Source organism: Gorilla gorilla, chromosome 21 (genome assembly GCF_029281585.2).
Source record: "Gorilla gorilla gorilla isolate KB3781 chromosome 21, NHGRI_mGorGor1-v2.1_pri, whole genome shotgun sequence".
Lineage (NCBI taxonomy): Eukaryota > Metazoa > Chordata > Mammalia > Primates > Hominidae > Gorilla > Gorilla gorilla.
This window is the reverse complement of record NC_073245.2, coordinates 20,379,564-20,395,644: the sequence shown is the minus strand read 5'-3', so window position 1 is coordinate 20,395,644 and position 16,081 is coordinate 20,379,564. Positions and strand designations below refer to the sequence as shown.

At 40.3% G+C, this 16,081-nt stretch overlaps 1 protein-coding gene across 1 annotated transcript in view; it reads right to left on the bottom strand.

Annotated features, from left to right (window-relative positions):
- The window catches only part of SLX4IP (SLX4 interacting protein), a 191,870-nt gene that overhangs the window by 175,353 nt on the left and 436 nt on the right, over positions 1–16,081 (bottom strand). The gene's annotated exons all lie outside the window — the stretch shown is intronic.

Genomic DNA, 16,081 nt, shown 5'->3' with positions numbered 1-16,081 from the left:
ATGTTAGCATTTCAACATGTGAGCTATATAAAAATGTTTACATGCTTGTTGTTTTAACCAAGACTTTGAAATTGGTTATATTTCTAGAACATCTCAATTTGGACTGGTCATGTGTCAGGTGCTCAATAGACACTTGTAGGTAGCCACCATTATGGACAGCGCAGTTTGAGAGCCTTTTTTTAAACAAGAAAAACACGGCCAGGCGCGGTTCTTCACACCTGTAATCCCAACACTTTGGGAGGCCAACGCAGGTGGATCACTTGGGGTCAAAGTTCGAGACCAGCCTGGCCAACATGGTGAAACCCCATCTCTACTAAAAATACAAAAGTTAGGCAGGCATGGTGGTGGGCGCCTGTAATCCCAGCTACTCGCAAGGCTGAGGCAGGAGAATCGCCTGAACCCGGCAGGCGCAAATTGCAGTGAGCCGAGATTACGCTACTGCACTCCAGCCTGGGTGACAGAGTGATACTCTGTCTCAAAAAAATAAATAAGAAGGGCACTTATTTCTGTATCCTGAATATTTTATTTCTAAAATAAGAGTAATAATACCTAACTCAAAATTATTGAAAGGACTAAATAAAATGACATACAAAAACACTAGGCCTGCCGGGCGCGGTGGCTCACGCCTGTAATCCCAGCACTTTGGGAGGCCGAGGAGGGCGGATCAAGAGGTCAGGAGATCGAGACCATCCTGGCTAACACGGTGAAACCCCGTCTCTACTAAAAACCCCAAAAAATTAGCCGGGCGTAGTGGCGGGCACCTGTAGTCCCAGCTACTCAGGAGGCTGAGGCAGGAGAATGGCGTGAACCCGGGAGGCGGAGCTTGCAGTGAGCCGAGATCGCACCATTGTCCTCCAGCCTGGGCGACAGAGCGAGACTCCGTCTCAAAACAAACAAAAAAACCACTAGGCCTTCGATGAGTACTGATAATTATTATTACTCAGTCAACGGTGATTTTTTAGAAATTGGTACCCTTTGATTTTAATTTTTAATTTTTTAATGTTTGCCTCCTATGTGATGAGATCCTAATTTTTTAAATGGACAAAAATATCTTTATCCAAACCCTACGTCATGTTAAGTATTCATTTCCATTCTCTAAATAACATAATGCACATGACTTAGAAAAATATTTAATGATGTTTATCTTAGCAAGCCCATTTAGACGCAAGTGTAAGTGGAAAAAAAGCAAGTTCCTGGGAAATCAGGCACATGTTTAAAAACAATGTATATAAAGGTTGTCCTGAAAACTTTATATGAATTTTTTAAAATTACATTATTTTTGTCTAATAAACATAAAATCAGTCACCTTAAATACATTAAATCAGGCTTGAATAATCTTGCTAAGAATTAAGGAAGTCCCTAGATGAGGGTACTTAAAAAGAATACTCAAGTGGATCAGCTAGACATGGAACCAGGAAAAAGGGGACAGTTTTGTCAATAAGTAACCATCACAGGTAAAAAAATGTGTGATCCAATTGTTTTTTAATTACACACCAGTTTTCCCACATGTACTTCTTTTCCTGAAGGACAGACAGACCACGTGGAAGGCCAAGGCAAGGCTTTCACATCATATCTGCCTTGGATAGATCATAAATGAGCCATAATACAGTGAGGTTACTGTGATGGCTAATATTACTAATACAGTTACATTTTCACATTTTCAACTCACAATAAGGTTTTGTTTTTGTGGGGTTTTTTTTTACTTTTCTCAATAAAACAAGAACAGCTACATTTATGATGTAGATTCTGAATTTTTCAAAGAGTATCATCAAAGTCCAATATCAAAAAAATGATCTCTAGGGATCTGGAACTGAAAAGCATGTATTTTTTATATAAAATAATATGGTCTGACAATGTAAAATAGGCTACCTGGGAAGAATGAAATCTATATTCTGAATATTTTAGTCTGTTTTTAATATCATAACACACTCTGCCTCAAGTTATGTAACTTTTTCACTTGTTTCCACAATGTTTGGAAATTCAAAAAGTCACAATTTTAGGGCTAAAATAGATCTTACAGACCCTCTACTCCCAGCCTTGCCATCTATTCCCCTAATGAGAACTTATGGGACCAGGCCAGCATCTCATAGCTGATGGCCTAACCAAGCGCTAGATAGAGTCTTGTCAGGTCCACTGAGGGCAAACTAGCACCATCTGTCACCTGTAGAATTGCCAAAGTCAGTGACTAATTGGGCTGTCAGGGTAGGTGTGACCTTCCTCCCTCTGCCTCACGCCAAGGTCCAAGTTCCCAACACAGAGTATGACCTCAAATGAAGCTACATGTGTAGTGGTCCTCTCCTGTTAATCAAAGAAAGAAAGAAACTCTATAGTTAATGAAAATGAAGTTTGAATTAGTTTATCACTATGCTACATAATATGGCACCCTTCATAGACAAAATATAAATAAATGAATTCTACCAAGATAAAGCCCATAACACATCTGGACAGTCAGTTGCATAGACCTTGAGCTTGCATATTTGCTAAAGTCATTTCAGATAAAGAAACCATCTTTTCTTTGGTTTATGACAGCACTAGGCATGTGCTGGGGATGAATTAAACGGTGAATTGAAATCTGAAATGAACTGAGCCAATCTGCTAAGTTCCAAATATGGTAAAATCATACTTATCCATGGTGGAAGGAGTACACACTCATATGTGAGCAGCCCTCAGAGCAATACCTAACACTAGAGGGTACTCAAGAAAAGCCTGCTGGGTGAAAAAAATGTTCCAGATAATTGGAGCTGAGTCACTTATGCATATAACCTTTTTATTTTTTTTCTGTTTTTAGGGAAATTTTCCAAAAATATACTGAATCTTTATTAATGTTCATAAAAATACCATATATTGAATATTTATCTGATATTCCCAATTAAAGTTATCATCACACTGGGCAATAAACACATCACTGCCCCTGTGAGCTGCTAGCTCCTACTCAAAACTGCTCAACAGTAGGCCAGCGGGGTCGTCTGCCTGCTCTCGCAGGTGATCCCAGAGCTGTCAGAGTGCCTGAGTCCCTTTCTTAACTCCATTCTTAATCAGATGGGCCTAGAAAACTAAGAGACTAAGACTAATGTGACGTTTTCCAAGCCACTCTTACATGGATTTGCATGGACTTCGGTGTGCGAAGGCTTTGAGCCATCTGTTTTACATAATAAAATGACTATTACCTCTACTTCAGGATTAGGGTTTCTATAATGATGAAATCACTGGGTCATGGTACAGTGCAAAGTGTCCCTTGGATTTAAGCCTCAGCATTTAATTCTTTCCACCTCAAAAAAACAGTGGAGTTGGAAAGGTTGACCGCTATAGTCTATTCCATTTTTAAACCTCTAGAATCCAAAAATCAACAGTAGTTCAGGGTTCAAATAATGCCAGTATACAAATTCTTCCAGAGAAAAGAGTAAGAAGGAAATCATCCCACCGCTCATTTTATGGAGTACTGATAGCAAAACCAGACAAAGGCAGTAAAAGAATGAAAAATCAGTCAATTCTATGAGTGAACATAGAAGCAATAATCTAGAAGCAATTTTAATCTAGCAAACCTACTTAAAAACAAACAAACATCAGAACCAAGTGAGGTATCTGAGGAGTGCAAGGTTGGTTAAACACTACAGAAATCATCACATTAAAAAACTGAAGTAGAGGCTGGGTTCAGTGGCTCACACCTGTAATCCCAGGACTTTGGGAGGCTGAGGCAGGAGGACTGCTTGAGCCCAGGAGTTCGAGACCAGCCTAGGCAACAAAGTAAGACCCTATCTCTAAAAAAAAAACAAAAACAAAAATCAGCCAGGTGTGGAGCCCCCACCTGTGGTCCCAGCTACATGGGAAACTGAGGCAGGAGGATCACTTGAGCCCAGGAGTTCAAGGCTGCAGTGAGCCATGTTTATGCCACTGCACTCCAGCCTGGGTGACAGAGAGAGACCCTGTCTCAAAAAACAAAAACAAAAACTGAAGAAGAAAAAAGGCACATAATCATTTCAGTAGAAGCAGAAAAAAATAAAAAGATAACATTAGAAATCTATGAATACAAAGCAATTTCTTAATCTAAAAAAAGCATCTACAAAAATGTAACAAAATGCTTAATGATGAACCAGTAGAAACAACTTCTTTGCAACAAGTAGAAAATGTAGAACTTAAAATATCATTTAAACTAGCATCCCACAAATAAAAAGTATCTAGGAATAAAATGAAAAAAATATATACGAGACATCCTCTTACTGATCTACTAATTTAATGCAACTCCAAACACAAACTTGAACAGGGAAACTGAGAAAGACTAAAAAAGATCAAGACACTTCTAGAAAAGGAAGAAAAAAACAAAAGATGGAGCTTGCAAAACTACTACAATGCAAGGTAAAAAAACTAACGTACTGGCAAACGGGCAGACAAACAGGCAGAGGGGGCAGACTCCACACACCAGAAACCAATGCATGCATTTATGAAACTGATGCATGCTGGGAGCAGCACTGTGAAATTAGTGGGAAATGAAGAGATGACTCATTCAATAAACTGTGATCAAACAACTGCTCATATCTATTTGAGAAAAAATTAAATTGGACTCTATCTCATACAAGACTCAAAAATCAATTACAGATGGGTTAAAAACTCAAAGGTGCGAAACTAAAACCTTTCAGAGGATATTTTTATGAACTCAAAATCATAAAGGAGTTTTTTAACTAGACAGAGAAAATGTAAACCATAAAGAAAAAGAATGACAGCTTTGGCCGTATTGAAATTAAAACTTTTCTAAAACTGGGAGAAAAATATTTGCAATCCATATCTAACAAAGGATTTCTATCTAGAATACATAGTCTCAAAATTCAATAGTAAAAAGTAACAGTCCAATCAGAAAATGGGCAAATGACAAACAGATATCTCACCAAGAAGGGTATACAGATGGTAAAAAAGCATATGAAAAGATATTCGACATTAGCCATGGGAAAATGTAAAATAAAACCACAATGAGATATCACTACATATCTACCAGAAAGACAAATAAAAAACAATAACACCAAATGCTGGTGAGGGTGCAGAGAAAATAGATCTCTCATATATCACTGGTGGGGCTGTAAAAGTGGTATAGCCACTCAGGAAAAGTGACTGGAAGTTTCTTATCAATCTAAACATGCACTTACCTACAATCCAAAAATTGCTCTCCTCAGAATTTATCCCAGAGAAATGAGAACTTAGGCTCACGTAAAAACTTGTTCAAAAATGTTCATAGTAACTTTTTTTTTTTTTTTTGAGACAGAGTCGCACTCTGTTGCCCAGGCTGTAGTGCAGTGGCCCAATCTCGGCTCACTGCAACCTCTGCCCTCTGAGTTCAAGCGATTCTCTTGCCTCAGCCTCCCAAGTAGCTGGGATTACAGGTGCCTGCCACCACATCTGGCTAATTTTTTATGTTTTTAATAGAGACGGGGTTTCACCATCATGGCCAGGCTGGGCTTGAACTCCTGACCTTGTGATCCACCCACCTCAGCCTCCCAAAGTGCTGGGATTACAGGCATGAGCCACCGCATCCGGCCATCATAGTAACTTTATTCTTAACAGCCACAAACTGGAAACAACCCTGACATCCTTCAATGTGTGAATGGTTAAACAAACTGCAAACAACCCTGACATCCTTCAATGTGTGAATGGTTAAACAAACTGCAGTACATTTATACCCTGGCATATTACTCAGGCAGAGGGAATAAACTATTGATACATGCAACCTGGATGGATTTTAAGGAAACAGGCTGAGTTAAAAAAAAAAAAAAAAAAAAAAAGCAATCTCAACCAGGCACAGTGGCTCATGCCTGTAATCCCAGCAGTTTCAGAGGCCAAGTAGGGCAGATCACCTGAGGTCAGGAGTTCAAGACCAGCCTGGCTAACATGGTGAAACCCTGTTTCTACTAAAAATACAAAAAATTAGCCGGGCTTAGTGGCATGTGCCCGTAGTCCCAGCTACTCAGGAGGCCGAGGCGGGAGAATCGCTTGAACTCGGGAGGCAGAGGTTGCAGTGAGCCGAGACCACGCCACTGCACTCCAGCCTGAGTGACAGAGTGAGACTCCATCTAAAAAAAAAAAAAAAAAAAAAAAAAAAAGGGCAATCTCATCGGCTGGGCATGGTGGCTCACATCTGTAATCCCAGCACTTTGGGAGGCCGAGGCGGGCGGATCATGAGGTCAGGAGTTCAAGACCAGCATGGCCAACATGGTGAAACCCCATCTCTACTAAAAATTAAAAAAATTAGCCAGGCGTCTTGGTGCACACCTGTAATCCCAGCTACTAGGGAGGCTGAGGCAGGAGAATTGCTTGAACCCAGGAGGCAGAGTTTGCAGTGAGCCAAGATCGCGCCATTGCACTCCAGCCTGGGCAACAAGAGCAAAACTCCATCTCAAAAAAAAAAAAAAAAAAAGAAAGAAAAAAGAAAAAGCAATCCAACAGAAAAATGGGGAGAGGTGGTCCCCAGAGTAAGGTGCCCCTGCCTCCCAACAAAGTCTCTGCAGGTCTGGCAAGGCAGTAGGGGGTGGAAGGAGAGCTTCTCATCCCTTCTGTTATTTAGGCCTTGACAACCACTGTGCAACATCCAACCATGAGACTTGTATATCCTCTGGGAGCTGAGGGGCATGTCCCTCACTATTCTTTTACAAAACCCAATTAGTTGTGATATCTAAACACAGAAGAATTGACGGAGAATCTGTGGGGAACACATGTTCTCTTCCCTTACTACATGCACACAGCCTGTTATCTGGGATGGAACAGATGACAGTCATGGATGGGCCCATCCGCCTCCCATGAGAAGGAAAAATCACAACATGGTGCTATGGTCTACGTGTTGGTATCCCCCAAAATTTATATGTTGGAACCTAATGACCAGTGTAATAGTATTAACGGTGGGGACTTTGGAAAGTGATAAATAATGAGGGCTCCATCCTCATGAATGGGACCAGTGCCCTTATTTTTAAAAAGGCTCAAACAAGCTCCCCAGCCTCTCTACCTTATGTGAGGGTACAGCAAGAAGGTATCATCTTTGAAGCAGAAAGCACGCCCAGGCCAGGCGCGGTGGCTCATGTCTATAATCCCAGCACTTTGGGAGGCTGAGGCAGGCGGATCACGAGGTCAGGAGTTCGAGACCAGCGTGAACAACATGGTGAAACCCCACCTCTACTAAAAATACAAAAATTAGCTGAGCATGGTGGCGCACACCTGTAATCCCAGCTACTCAGGAGGCTGGTGTAGGAGAATCACTTGAACCCGGGAGGCAGAGGTTGCAGTGAGCTGAGATTGTGCCACTGCAATCCATCCTGGGTGACAGAGCAAGACTCCACCTCAAAAAAAAAGGAAGAAAGAAACCCCTCACCAGACAGTGAATCTGCTGGTGCCTTGATCTTAAACGTCCCATTCTCCAGAACTGTGAGCAATAAATTCCTATTGTTTATAAATTACTCAGTCTAAGGTATTTTGTTATGGCAGCACAGGCAGACTAAAACACGTAGTGATGCCAGGAGGTCCAGACCCCAAAGAAAGGGTTATCCTGAGGACACCCCTACAACTACAGCCTCTTAAAGTACCTCTAATCTCTATCCTTGTACTTCCCAATCCCCAAACCCAACATTAGAGGTATCTGAGCATAAGTCTCCTATTCAAAACTCTTCATTGGGATTTCCCACAGCATCAGAAGCCCTTTTGTCGGTGCTTGTATTAGTCTGTTCTTGCAATGCTATAAAGAACTACCTGAGACTGGGTAATTTATAAAGAAAAGAGGTTTAACTGGCTCGCAGTTCTCCAGGCTCTACAGGAAGCATGGCTGGGGAGGCCTCAGGAGACTTACAATCATGGTGGAAGGCAAAAGGAGGCAGGCACATCCTACATGACCGGAGCAGGAGGAAGAGAGAGAAGAGAGAGGTACTATACACTTTTAAAGAACCAGAGCTTGAGAGAACTCACTATCCTGAGAACAGCAAGTGGGAAATCTGCCCCCATGAACAATCACCTTCAACCAGGCCCCTCCTCCAACACTGGGGGTTACAATTCAACATGAGATTTGCTCAGGAACACAAATCCGAACACTATCAGTGCCCCCGCCCAAACCTCCATCTTACAGCACAGGCAACTTCACACCTGTAATGCCACTATATAACCAACTCCTGGCACATGTCCTTGAACATGCAGCTCCAGCTCTCCCTGCCTTCACCCACGCATGCTGCACTGTGGAATGTCCTCTCCTAAAGCGAGTTGAGTTATCCTCTGAGACCCAACTCAGATGCCACCTGTTTCTTGGAGCCTTCTATGAACCAAGTGAATTGCTCCTTCTCTGGGACACACCTGAACCACCTCTACTCTCACGCTTAGCCCACTGAATTATAACTAACTCTGGTCCTCTCCCTGACTATAAGATTCCCAGGGACAGGGTCCATTCATCTCCTCTTTAATATCTGGGGTGTGGCACAGTTATGCATTAAAAGTTTGCTGACTTGGGTCCATTGATGTTACTAAATCAGACTGTGGTTTTTTGTTTTTGTTTTTTTTTTTTAGATTTGTACCTATTTATCCAACGTATCTTTACTGTCCCTAAATTCCAAATTCCACAGTAAGCCTTCCAAAAAAGAGGTCAAGCACTCTGGACCTATTTCACCAAATAAATAACACTTCAGTTATATATAATCATACAGCCAAAGCTGAGAGTTGTAATTCATATAAACACATACCCAGAAGATCCTAGTGTTTCATATTGAAAATAATGGGCAACAGATTAGAGGTATGGTTGAAGTTTATACCACAAAGATGATGTTTTTGGTGCATAAATTTCTTTGTCTTTAAAATACTGGCATTTTAACATTCATTTAAATGGAAAAGATATTATTAGCTTCTATCTTAATTAAGTTTTAAATCAAGGAACATCCTGAGGCTTTTCTAAATTTTTTTTACTGATCATTAAAAAGCAAGTGTGCACACACACACAAAAAAAGCAACAATGCATCTTCAATGATTATTTTCCTAGGCCCTCAAAGTTGCTTTCAGGAGGATGCAACAAGCTCAGTGACCAGGTTTACGGAATAAATGTTAAAAAGCCTTTGCTACCAGAGCTGGCAATTCAAGTCTAAATTCAGTGGCATTTTTATTTTGTTGCCTGTTTTTAAGAAGTGTAGGACAACCCAAAAAGATCAATTTTCCAAATATCTGAAAGTATATAATTTACATAAGTATGCTAAGTTAGAGTATATTATAACTTACAAATGAGGCCTCATCTTCTATTGTGCATTCTTGAGTCCACTCTCTCAGGCCTGAAAACAAGCATTCTTTCACAAAGAGGAGACTTTGATAGGGTATGACCTACCAAAAATATGATTACATGTGTGTTTTTAGTGGAGTGAGAAAGATCCTAAGAGCCTTAAAAAATTAATTTGGGGAGGGAATGGAAGTAGATTAAACAATATCACATGGTTGTCCTGTCATTTAAATACAAAGCAGAGATAAACTCTAATAAAGAAAGTCAATGACCCTCTAGATTATTCTGTGGGAAAATCTAATGCACTCTGAAATTCACATTTGTCTTCTTTCTAGTGTTGCTGGCCTGTGTCACAAGCAAATGCTCTCATTAAATAGACCAGAAATTAACTTTAGGTTTCTAATCTCCAGATTTCAAATTTTATCTAGGAAATTATTATGCTTCTTTCTATCATCTTAAAAAACTTTCATTAGTTATGGGAACAGAAACAGAAAACAGCAAAGGCAAAGCCCTAGAACTTCTGAAGTTACAGCTATAATTCAAGAATGAGAAATCATTTCACTGTTGTCCTCTCCCAACACATGCACCAATCTTATCACCAAAACAACCAATATCAAGGAATGAATCACAAACTTAACAAAAGACCAAGGAAAAATGACAAATGAGCAAAGGCCTCACTGGTGACCACTCAGATAAAGTCTGAAAGGCAACTTCAGTGTAAAAAAGAATTAGTTTTTGCTATTATTCAGATGGTAATTCTGAATGCCAAAGTTTACAAAAAAAACAAAAACACGTCAGATTCAACAATGGAAAGAGGATAATGCAAGTAACAAAAAAATTAGAACTTTTAAAAATCCTTTGTCACTAAATGTAAGTCAAACATTGACACTCTACCAAGAATAATTCCATGGAACAGTCCTACCTTTTAGTTACTCTATACTCTCAACCTAGTCAGTTGACCCATGATCTGAGCCTCCCCTTCCTGCTGTGCCCACAGAAAATCCCCACCAGCCACTGCATGGGATGCTTTACTAATAGGCAAAATCTAGTAGGTTTTCATTGTTGTTGTTGTTTAGAGACAGGGTCTCGGTCTGTTGCCCGGGCTGCAGTGCAGTGGCGTGATCACGGCTCACTGAAACCTCAACCTCCCCAGGTTCAAGTGATCCTCCTGCCTCAGCCTTCCGAGTAGCTGGGACTACAGGTGTAAGCCACCATGCCCAGCTAATTTTTGTATTTTTTGTAGAGATGAGGTTTCGCCGTATTGCCAAGGCTGTTTTCTAAGTCCTGAGCTCAAGCACTCCACTCGCCTCAGACTCTCAAAGTGCTGGGATTACAGGTGTGACCCCACCATGTCCGGCCTGAATCTAGTTTTTATTTAATACCTAGTCAGAAACAGACATAGGCACCCACACCTGGTGTATGTCCTTAGGTTCTTGTAAAACACATCCCTTCAAATTCTGACTCTTCGTATGACCTGAGACAGGCTATTCAACTCCTTTAAGTCTCTGGTTTTCTTACCTCTGAAATGGGATAATAACAACAGTTTCTATTTCATGGCTCCTGTAAGGATTACATGAGATAAGATATGTAATTATGGGGCCTAGTGCCTGATACACAGTGGGTGCTCAGTCTCTTAAACAGAATCATTCCAACAACGAGAGCACAAGCAAACAGCACATGATCAATCCACTTTGTAACCCAAGAACTCTGATAACTAATGTTTTCCAGTCACCTTTACATAGAAAAAAAAGTTCTGATAATCATTAATAAAATAGTTTTAAAATCTAATCATTTCAAAGCAAAAACCGTTATGGTGGAGAACAGATCACTGGTTGACAAAGGTGAAGGGGTAAGGAGTACTACAAAGGGGTGGCAGAAGGGAAGTTGGGAAGGAGCTGATGGAACTGTTCCATGTGCTGATTTCGATAGTGGTTACAAAACACTCAATGCACTGATTAAAACTCTGAAAACTACATACCCAAGAATAATTTTATTTTACATAAATTAAAAATAATTTTTATTTATTTATTTTTTAGTTTCTAGGTATTTTTTGAGACAGAGTCTCACTTGGTCACCCAGGCTAAAGCACAGTTGCACTATCTTGGCTCACTGCAACCTCTGCCTCGTGGGTTCAAGCAACTCTCCCACCTCAGCCTCCCAAGTAGCTAGGATTACAGGTGTGTGCCACCATGCCCAGCTAATTTTTGTATTTTTAGTAGAGACAGGGTTTCACCATGTTGGCAAGGCTGGTCTCAAACTCCTGATCTCAAGTGATCTGCCAGCCTCGGCCTCCCAAAGTGTTGGAATAACAGGCGTGAGCCACCGTACTGGGTCTGGAATAATTTTTAAATGCAAAAAAAAAAAAAAAAAAATCCAATCTTTTCTAACTATGAATTTCTATGTCCACGATATTGTAATAGCCATATTCTATATATTATCCTATAATTAATATGAGTCAAATCCAATTTTAAACCACCTCTGATTTATTCAAGCACAAAACGTCAATACTAAAATAAACACAAGTAACCGCTTTTACATAATAGAAGCAAAAAGACTTTAGAAATATACTTACATCAACTCAAAATATAAGTGGTACTCCCCATCTCCCTGACAAAGGGGAGTTTTATGAAATTATAGGGTTGGCTTTATAGATCTCTACTTTGCTACCTAATAAATAGGTTTCTTCATGTGCATGAATTATTGTCCTCAATCTCTAAAAAGTAGACTTGAGGTTTAATACAGCTTAAAGTGATTAGACATGTACATGTCAAGAACTAACAATCCACTCAAAAGTCAATGCACACATTTTGCATTTTTTAAAAGCCATGTTTCATTCATAAAACATTAATTCATAAACTACATAACAGCAAAGGTGAAGTTTTAATACACACATGCTTTATGACTATCACCTCTTGGTTTCACTGTATACAGAAGGCTTCATTACCAAATAATTAAACTTCTAAAAAAATTGTTAGGCCAGCCCCCGTGGCTCACACTTGTAATCCCAGCACTTTGAGAGGCCAAGGTGGGAGGACTGCCTGAGTCCAGGAGTTTGAGACAGGTCTGGGTAACATGGTAAAAACCCAACTCTACTAAAGATACAAAAAATTAGCCAGGCACAGTGGTGCGCACCTGTAGCCCCAGCTACTCAGGAGGCTGAGGCACGAGAATCACCTGAACCCAGGAGATGGAGGCTGCAGCGAGCTGAGATCATACCACTGCACTCCAGCCTGAGAGTGGGACCCAGTCTCAAAAAAATGAAAAAAGAAAAACGTTTTTAATTAAAATAAGCTAGAGAAGAACAAAGCAATGTGAGAATGAGTATTGTAAAAATAAGAACAAACCAAATGTCCATCAATTGGTGAATGTGTAAACAAATTATTATATATCTACACAATGGAATACCGCTGAGTAATTAAAAAGGAATAAACTATCAAAACTCCCAACAACAAAGACGGTTCTCAAAATAATTATGATGGCCAGACGTGTGTGGCTCATGTCTATAATACCAGTGCTTTGGGAGGCTGAGGCAGGAGGATCGCTTGAGACCAGGAATTCAAGAGCAGCCTGTATAACACAGCAAGATCCTCTCTAAAACAAAATAAAAATTAAAAAAAAAAATGATGATGATGATGATGAAAGAAGCCAGACTAACCCATACCCCCCAAAAAGCACATACTCCAAGATTGCAGTTAGATAAAAACCTAGGAAATGTGGCCCGGCATGGTGGCTCACTCCTGTAATCCCAGCACTTTGGGAGGCCAAGGTAGGCAGATCATTTGATCAGGTAGCCTGACCAACATGGTGAAACTCCATCTCTACTAAAAATACAAAGAAAAATTAGCTGGGCATGGTGAAGGGAGCCTGTAATCCCAGCTACTTGGGAGGCTGAGGCAGGAGAATTGCTTGAACTCAGGAGGCGGAGGTTGCAGTGAGCCAAGATCACACCATTGCTCTCTAGTCCAGGTGACAGAGGGAAACTTCATCTCAAAAAAAAAAAACAACACACACCTAGGAAATGCAATGCAAACTTGTCTACAGTGATAGATCAGAGGTTTCCTGGAAGAGGAGTGGCTGGAGGGATGACAATGCGGCAAGAGGAAAGTTTTAGGGGTGATGGATACCTTCATTATCTTAATGAGGTGATGGTTTCACTGGCATAAACATACCAAATTGTACACTTTAATATGTGCATTAACTGTATAACTGTTATACCTCAATAAAGCTGTTTAAAAAATACTTAAAGAAAAAAAAAAAGGCCTCTTCCAGGCCTGGTATATTGTGTTTATATCACCCTCTTTTCTAAACAAGTTCATATCCTGAAAAGTCACAGAACTGTAATACCTTTCCCCTGGTGATTTGCATGCATAAACAAAACCTTAAAGCCCAGAAATTTAATTATCATAAAATTTAACAATAGTTAATTAATATTTACATGGCTGTGACTATGTGCCAGGCACTATTACAAGCATTTTTCTTGTATGAATTTATCTAACGCTCACATCAACCCTATTTTACAGATGAGGAAACTGAGGTAGGGAAGGGATAAGTTATCTGATCAAGGTCACAAAGCTGATTAGTAGAGGAGCTAGAATTTGAACCCAGGGAGTCTAGCTCTAGAGTTAATTTCCTAACCCATCATGCTCTACTGCCACACACAATATGAGGTATATTAACACTAGAAGCAGTGAATATTGTACTTGTAAAATACTTTTCTTTCTCACACTCACAGAATATAAACATTCACTACAATTGGCAACACCACATGAAACTAAATAAAAAACAACAGTGGCCTTATTTTCTTTTCCCAATTAATAGATGGAGGGAGGAGAAGCAGAAAGGCTGGACAACTTTCTTAGGACACAGAGCAAATAATTGGCAAGTTGACCAGTTACTGGGAAGCTGGTTCCTTACATTCTTAATCCAGATCTTTTCATGGTTTTCAAAATCCCGATTATTTTAAGTAACACCATAAGGGAGAGAAAATCTAACATAGCAACATAAAACGTAAAAGTTGTTTCTGTTTTCTCATACTCCTTACTGGCTCTTTAATTTCATCCAGAGGGTCTCAATCTCTGCAGATACAGGTCTGGAGTCTGTTTTTAAAGCTCCCAGGTGATTGTTACGTGCAGCCAAGGCTGAGAACTCTTGATTTAGTCTTCTCATTAAAGAAAGACAGAAGGCAGCTGGGTGCAGTCGCTCATGCCTGCTTTCCTGCACTTTGACAGACCAAGGCAGAAGGATCGCTTGAGCCCAAGAGTTGGAGGTTACAGTGAGCTATGATCCCACCACTGCACTTCAGCCTGGGCAACAGGGTTATACCCTGTCTCAAAAAATAAAAATAAAAGAAATAAAATAAAATGGGAAGACAGAAGAAAGCAAGGTGCCACAAAAAGCTTTGGTAAACCAAGGCCCAAGGTTTTCCAAGTCAGTATTGAACTGCTGTCCACATGCAAACTTTTGAGTTCAACTTTTAACCAATTAAAAGTACAAATATGCATACAAGATATGAGAAAGCAAGAAGCACAGTAAACAACTTTTTAAAAAAAAACGCAAACCAGTGGTAAATTGGATGCTAAGACTTATAGAGAAAACCCTACATTTCAGATGTTATAACAGAAATTACATAAAAGTATATTGGGATGACAAAATCTCTTTTCAACTGTTTGGAAAGCTAAATTGACGCCCTAACATCAAGTCAATGAACTAAAAGCACAGAAAAACCTGTCAAATATCCACTGCATTTAGAACATGCAATAAATTGATAATACACTGTGAATCTAGTTAAGAAGCACGGGTTGAACAAAGAATGGGCCAGGCCGGGCGTGGTGTCTCAAGCCTCTAATCCCAGGACTTTGGAGGCCAAGGCGGGTGGATCACCTGAGGTCAGGAGTTCGACAACAACCCGGCCAACATGGCGAAACCTGTCTCTACTAAAAATACAAAAATTAGCCGGGGGTGGTGGCGCGCGCCTGTAATCCCAGCTGCTGGGAACGCTGAGGCAGGAGAATTGCTTGAACCCGGGGGGCGGAGATGTCAGTGAGCCAAGATCGCGCCACTGCACTCCAACCTGGGCAACAGAGCGAGACTCCATCTAAAAAAAAAGAAAGAAAGAAAGAAAGGGCTGTATCTTTAGCCCATGCCCTGAATCAATGTTCCTTGAACTTTAAGGTACACTTCTTGAGGAAGATTCTGATTCAGCAGCTCTGGGGTGAGAGTCATGAAGCGTAATTCTAACAAGCTCCCAGGGATGCTGATGCTGCTGGTAGGTGAAACGAACTTGGAGCAACAAGGCCCTAAGTAACTGGAATACTAGTTTTAACGCTAGCCAACTGGCTTACAAATATCGTTATGTCTAGGATCCAAGAAGTGTCAATACCATTAATTCCTACACCCGGCCAAAAAAATTAAAAACTAAAAATAAAAAAAATAGTTCAGGGGAAGGAGAAAGCAAATACTTGTTTATACAGTCTAGCAGTGCTAAGAACCATAAAATACTGTTATTTGTCTCAACCTAGTAGATGTCAAGGTGATAAAATGTATCCTTATGGCCTCCTGAATCCTTATGGCCTAGCACAAATTAGGTACTCAAGAAATGCAATGAATAAATGAATGAATGGGAAGTATATACAAACGCAATCTGTATTTACCTCAGATCTCCAAAAATGTCTGGGAAGGGGGAGGTATTTGTACTGCTGGATGCAGGTAGCCATGATTTGATACAAATACCTGGCCCATCTACTGCATTCCCTTTGTCCAAAGACAGTTAACTTTCCTGAATGATATCTCCACCGTAATGCCCATGCTCATGGCATCCTGATGTTTAGCAACTTTTTGGCTTTTTGAAAACAATGAAGAAAGGTGGAA